Genomic DNA, 7,500 nt, shown 5'->3' with positions numbered 1-7,500 from the left:
GTTTCTTTTTGTTTCAGATCGATGCTCGGTCTTGTGGTTGTATTTCGATGGTCGTCGTCTGGATCAGGGTGATAGGGCTTCAAGTTGCTCACATGAATGACGGGGTGAATTTTCATCCATGCGGGGAGTGCAACTCGGTAGGAGGTAGCCCCAATCTTTTTAAGGACTTCAACCGGGCCTTCGTATTTCCGAACTAATCTCTGGTCCTTTCGGCTACGAAATCTGATCTGTTCTGGTCTCAGCTTGATAAGGACTTGATCTCCTGCACGGAAATGAAGGGGGCGACGCTTCTTGTCCGCCCATTTCTTCATATGCTTGGAAGCCTTCTCTAAATATGCTCGGGCTATATCTGTCGTCTGCTTCCATTCTCTTGTAAAGTTGTGAGCTTGAGGGTTTTTTCCTGCATAAGGATGATCAATAATATGGGGTAAGGCCGGTTGTCGTCCACTTACAATTTCAAAGGGGCTCTTCCCTGTGGACGAGCTTGTTTGACAATTGAAGCAAAATTGGGCGACATCTAACAATTGTATCCAGTTCTTTTGGCGAGCGTCGACGAAGTGACGTAAGTATTCTTCGAGCAAGCAGTTGAACCGTTCTGTCTGTCCATCGGTTTGAGGGTGATAACTCGAGGAGATGTTCAAGGTTGTTCCCAAGAAAGCGAATAACTCAGTCCAGAATGTCCCAATGAATCTGCCATCCCTGTCACTGATGATGCTCGACGGAATGCCCCATAACTTTACAACGTGTTTGAAAAACAGTTGGGCTGTGAGTTCCGCCGAACATAATTTGGGAGTGGGGATGAACGTCGCATATTTTGAGAACCGGTCCACAATAACCAAGATGGCGTCATATTCCCCGACTTTTGGGAGGTGTGTTATGAAGTCCAGAGATACACTTTCCCAGGGTCTTGTTGGCACAGGTAGAGGTTCCAAGAGTCCAGAGACTTTGGCTTTCTCGACCTTATCCTGTTGGCAGATGAGGCACGTCTTGGTGTATTGCATGATGTCGTCTCGCATGTTTGGCCAGAAGTACCCCTTCTTTATTAGGGCGTATGTGCTTTGCCATCCCGGGTGTCCGGCCCATAAGGTGTCGTGACATTCTTGAATGAGCTTCTTCCTCAGTTCCCCCATTCTTGGGACGTACAATCTGTTTCCTTTGGTTATCAGGAGGTCCCCCTCAACCCAAAACTGCCGTGTCTTTCCAGCCTTAGCTAGTTCGACAACGGCTTTGGCCGATGGGTCTTTGTGTAAATGTTCCTTGATGATGTCGCGCATCGATCCGTCGATCTTACTTGAATGAATATGGGCTAACATGCATAGGGCCGCATGTTCGCCCTTCCGACTCAGCGCGTCGGCTGCTTGATTACTCTTTCCCGCTTTGTGTTCAAACTTGAAGTCGAATTCAGCCAACGACTCCTGCCACCGGGCTTGTTTTGCTGTTAATTTTGGTTGATCAAAGAAGTGGCAAGTGGCGCTATTATCCGTCTTCACTACGAACTGCGATCCTAAGAGGTACTGTCTCCAGACTCGAAGGCAATGGACTACAGCCAGCATTTCTTTCTCGGAGACAGTGTATCTTCGTTCGGCATCGTTGAGCTTTCGACTTTCATAAGCGATGGGGTGGCCTTCTTGAATAAGGACCCCACCGAGAGCAAAGTCGGAAGCATCGGTTTCCACTTCAAATGGCTTTGTGACGTCAACAACCAACCCGAGGACAGGACCCCTCGTCATGGTTGTTTTCAGATTTTCAAAGGCCATTTGACAATCCTTCGACCACGACCAAGGGTGGTCTTTCTTCAACAGCTCTGTCAATGGGGCAGCTCGTCGTGAAAACCCTTCGACGAACCGCCTATAGTAGTTGGCTAGTCCTAAGAAGGACCTCAACTCAGATACGGAAGTAGGAACCTTCCATTCTTGGATAGCTTTTATCTTGTCGCTATCCATACTGATTTGTCCACATCTGACGACATGTCCAAGGAAGTGGATGCATGTTTGTGCGAATGCACATTTCTCCTTCTTCACATACAGCTGGTTCTGCCGGAGCTTGTCAAACACTAACTTCAAGTGCACTTTGTGTTCCTCGAGGGTTGTGCTGTAAACAACAATGTCGTCGAGGTATACTATGACGAACTGATCCAGGTATTCGTAGAAAACCTGGTTCATCAACGTGCAGAACGTAGCTGGGGCGTTTGTCAAGCCAAAGGGCATTACTAGGAATTCGAAGGCCCCATATCTTGTTACGCACGTCGTCTTGGGTTCGTCCCCTTCGGCAATACGTACTTGATAATATCCCGATCGTAAGTCCAATTTCGTGAAGTACTTGGCCCCGTGAAGTTGGTCGAACAAATCAGATATTATCGGCAGAGGATATTTGTTGCGTACTGTCACCTTGTTTAAGGCTCTATAGTCTATGCACAGACGCAACGTCCCATCCTTCTTCTTCTGGAATAGTACGGGGGCTCCATAAGGGGCCTTTGCCGGGCGAATGAATCCCGCCTTCAGCAACTCGTCTAGTTGTTTCCTCAATTCGGCTAGCTCGGGTGGAGCCATCCGGTATGCATTCTTTGCGGGCGGCTTAACCCCGGGGAGGAGTTCAATTTCGTGGTCAATGCCTCGACGAGGTGGTAGTGTTTGTGGTAGACTCTCTGGCATTATGTCGGTATAGCTGTCTAATACATCCTTGATTTCCTCTGGGACAGTCTCTTCGGTGGTTGCCTCTTCTATCAGTGGTATGGCCATGAAGGTAGGTTCCTCTCGTGCGAGTCCCCTTTTCAGCTGTATGGCCGAGATCATCCGAAGATTACCTGGTTGCTTGATGCTTGCAGGTATTACTGTGGGGTTACGGTCGGTGATCACCAAGCATTTTGCCAATGGCATTGGGATGACTTTGTGTTCTAGGAGGAACTCCATCCCAAGTACCACATCGAAGTCGTCCATGCGAACCACGACAAGGTCTAGCTCTCCAGTCCAATCCCCTATTTTGAAGGGGACTCCTTTTGAAACTCCCACAATAGGCAAGGCCTCGGAGTTGACAGCTTTCATTTTCCCCGGGTCTTTTCCTATGGTGAGTCCCAATCTTCTGGCTTCTTGATCAGCAATGAAGTTGTGGGTTGCTCCAGAGTCTATCAGAGTGCTCTTGCTCAGTCGAGAGTTTATGGTGGCATCTACGAACATAAGCCCTTTCTCTATTATCTCCTTCGGTTCGACTTTCCGTTGGAGGGCTGACAAGAATTTGAGTGCGCCCATTCGGGGGTTGTCGTGATCTTCTTTCTTGTCTAGCAAAGTCTCGACCCTTGCCTCATTGCTCTCTTGAATGGACACTTGGAGTGCAGTGAGAGAGGCCCGATGAGGACAGTAGGATACCTTGTGGGGGCCTTTACATAGCATGCATTGCAAAGGCGTCGTCGGGTGGTTCTTTTGGTGGTAAGGCCCTCGAGATGTCCCCGCTTGATTGTTCTGAGGAGGTCTATCCGTCCATCCATTCGATCTGTTGGGGCTTCCATTTCGATGGCCTGGTGGTCGGTATGGTTTGCCCCCATTGTTTGGGGCTGGTGTCGCTCTTCTTTGGGATCCTGCTTCGTTCCCACAGTCCACGAGTCTCTCGGCGCAGGCCATTGCGGCAGCTAGGGTTTGGACCCTGTTCTCATGTATCTTTGTTTTGGCCCACGGTTGTAGACCATTTATAAAGAAGAACACCTTGTCCTTCTCTGCTGTACCCCTGATATCCAGCATCAGGGTTGAGAATTGTCTGACGTAGTCCCGTATGTTTCCAGTGTGTTTCAGGGCTACTATTTTCTCCATTGCTATGTGTCCTGCGTTTTCGGGGAGGAATTGTTCCCTCAACTCTCTCTTGAGGTCCTCCCATGAGTCAATGGTGCACAATCCATCCTCGATGTCTTGCACCTTCGTACGCCACCACAGTTTGGCGTCGTCTACGAGATACATCGCAGCTACAGTCACCTTCTTGTCGTCGGTACAAGCCGTTGTGGCTTTGAAGTACTGTTCAACGTCAAAGATGAAGTTCTCCAACTCTTTGGCGTCCCGATTCCCTTTGAAGGCTCTAGGGTCTGGGAACCTTAGTTTGTTGGATCCTGCATTAGTTTGTCCAGCCGTGACACCTTCCACGGCTTTCATGGTAACTTCAATTCGAGTGCTCATGGCGGACATCCTTTCTTGGAGGTCGTCGACTGTTGATCTGAATTCATCAGCCAATCCATTGAACAAACTCATCATTGTGTTTTGTAGTACGTCGAACTCTTCGCCACGTCCCTCTTTGTGTGCGACAGAGCTATCCGGACTATCAGACGGTTTTGGGCTGCTCGTAGGAGCAACTCTTTCTTCGAGCGTGGTCACTCGAAACAACAGTTCTGCGATTGGCAACCCGTCTAGGCGGTTGCCCATTGCGTCGACTTGGACGACTTTCTCACTCAGTTCGGTCACCCGTGTTTCCAGGAAACGGAGGGTGTCAGGGACTTCTTTGAGGAACAGCATTTCCTCCTCTATTAGCGTAAGCCGATCGGCTTGTGCTTTGGGTGTCGACTTTGTCGTCGACATGATTTCGGTCTGTATGACGTTACGGAGCTAACAAAGCTCTGATACCACTTGACACAATCGCACTTTCGAAGGCAGCGGACTAGCGATTGTGCGGCACTCACTTTCCAGCGACAAGTGAGTTAAGCCAATTTGTTCTTGCGTCGCCTACGGCCAAGCGACGTACGGTCGAGCCTCTAGCCTCGGTTTTAAAAGAAGGTTTTAGAAAACGAGGAGAGAGAGAGATTTTTGAAAGAGAGATTTTAGAAAGAGACGTTATATAAGCAAGCAAGAGAAAGATAACAACGGCTTAGCATATATAACCTTGGGTAGGGAGAAGTTGACGACTAGTCATATCCCCCTATAGTACATTCTGGGCCATTTCAGTTCTGGCAGGCCTAGACATGATTTTCTTGAGGTGTCATACGCTCTAGAATTACAAAGGGAAAAACACTAGAATGAAAAGACATGACAAGGGTTTGGCTTGTCATGGGCATGCGGCCATGGGCAACAGGCCCTGGACAGGCATGACCGTGACAGCCGGCACGATGGCCGTGCGATCCGTCGAGTTATCATGAATCATCAGAGCAACGGGCAGAGCCCGCGTCGACCTTTTATCTAATAAATGCATCCCTTCCAGAAGTCGGGGTTTGTTGCACGTATTAGCTCTAGAATTACTACGGTTATCCGAGTAGCAAATACCATCAAACAAACTATAACTGATTTAATGAGCCATTCGCAGTTTCACAGTCTGAATTAGTTCATACTTACACATGCATGGCTTAATCTTTGAGACAAGCATATGACTACTGGCAGGATCAACCAGGTAGCATTCCGACACAACGTTGCAGACCACTTGCCACCAAATTTCACCGTCTCCCCCTCCCAAGAGAGTGTGAGAGAGGCAACAATGGGGGCAATGTAGGAGCAAACGTCATTCTTTCATGCTTCATTTAGCAATACATAGGCAACATGTTCCAGGGGTTTCCCAAGCACATCATGCCACCAAATGCACAGCATCCAAGAGTACAAGCAACCGAGACACGTTTCGCAACAAGCCATGCAATGGTTGAAGCGATACGCGAAGCAGGCTTCCAAGTTCATCATGCACCCAACAAGGGGCGATGATAGAAAGGGACTAACAAAGACTCGATGCTACCAGTGCATGAGGTAATCTATGCAAGAACCGATGGACTATATGGTCACTCAAAATACTTTGGGACACACCAATGAGGAGGAGATGGCGCCTAGAGTTTGATGCCCGAGCATCAAGCCTATAGACCCAAGCAACCAAATCACCACTCATGCGCCGTACGCTAAAACGAGCTTGGACGACGATCGACTATTCACACCCACCGCAAGCGGGGGTGCAAAATCATCGTAAGAAGCCAAGCCCAAAACGTCGTGCGCGGTCAAGCCATCAACCATCCTCAAGACAACCCTTCGATGCTCAACAAGGCTCATGTCGCACACCTAAAGGCACTTGACACCGCCCCACCGTGCATGTTCTGCCAACACGCCACCTTCAAAACATAGGGCTGGCCCAAGGATGGGCCAGAGGCATCACCACAACGTCACACACTCAACGAGGTTCATCCCGGACACCCGAAGGCACCCAGTTCCACCCCACCTTGCATGTTTCATCATCGTACCAGCCATCAACCATCCTCAAACCAGCCCAAGTTGGAAGGAAACATTCCGTTCTCAACAGGTCTCATGTCGCACGCCCAAAGGCATTTGACACCGCCCCACCGTGCATGTTCTGCTACCACGCAGCCTTCAAAACAGAGGGCTGGCCCAAGAAAGGGAGGCATACACCACAACAACGTCCCACACTCAACGAGGTTCATGCCGCACGCCCGAAGGCACCCGGCTCCACCCCACCTTGCATGTTTCATCGTCATACTAGCAACCATCCACAGTTCCTCACACCAGAGATTCCCAATTAGAAGGCAACATCACAACATTCCGTGCTCAATGAGGCTCGTGTCGCACGCCCAGAGGCACCCGATTCCAACCAGCCGAACATGTTCTGGCACCACCGGCCTTCAAAACATAGGGCTGGCCCAAGGCTGGCAGGCATCACCACAACGTCACACACTCAACGAGGTTCATGTCGCACGCCCGAAGGCACCCGGCTCCACCCCACATTGCATGTTTCATCATCGTGCCAACCATCAACCATCCTCAAGCCAGCCCAAGTTAGAAGGCAACATCGCAACATTTCATTCTCAACAAGGCTCATGTCGCACGCCCAAAGGCACCCGACACTGCCTCACCATGCAAGTTTCGCCACCGCATCGCCGCCGTCAACCGCCCTCATCCGCCGACCACCACCCCCACGCCCCAAGCATATGCCCATGTGCGGCGCATAGTGCTTGGGGCGTGGGGGTGGCGGAAGATATAGGGGTACCCCCGTGCCCAGCCCATGCAGACTAGTCACCCCCCTATATAGTACATTTTGAGGCATTTTTGGTCTGCCAGGCCTAGATACGATTTTTCTGAGCCGTCATACGGTCAAATATCTCAAGTTTTAGATTGTTTTTTTCCATGAACTCGATTGATTCATGAATGGGACATTGTAATGGATCTAGAAATCAAGTTTCATAATTTTTCAACCAACCAATTTTTTTTAATGAATTTTTAAATATTAAATAATAAGAAATTAGAAAAAATAGCTAGAGCCGTCAAAAAAATCTGAAATTTTGTGGGAATCATTCTTTCATGTTGCTTAGCTCCCAGAAAAAAATTTACAAAAAAACAACTCCACATGTAATTTCACAATTAATGGGTGATGGATGGGGCGTGGGCGGGGCAGGGCGGGGCGCGGGCGCGCGAGAGAAGGCGGGCGGGGCGGGGCTGGGCGGGGCGCGCGCGCGAGAGAAGGCGGGCGAGGCGGGGATGGGTGGGGCGCGCGCGCGGGAGCACGCGGGCGGGGCTGGGCGGGGCGCGCGCGCGGGAGCACGCGGGC

This window comes from Cucurbita pepo, chromosome 4 (genome assembly GCF_057944985.1).
Source record: "Cucurbita pepo subsp. pepo isolate OVF chromosome 4, ASM5794498v1, whole genome shotgun sequence".
NCBI classification, from domain to species: Eukaryota; Viridiplantae; Streptophyta; class Magnoliopsida; order Cucurbitales; family Cucurbitaceae; genus Cucurbita; species Cucurbita pepo.
This window is presented reverse-complemented; position numbering follows the sequence as displayed.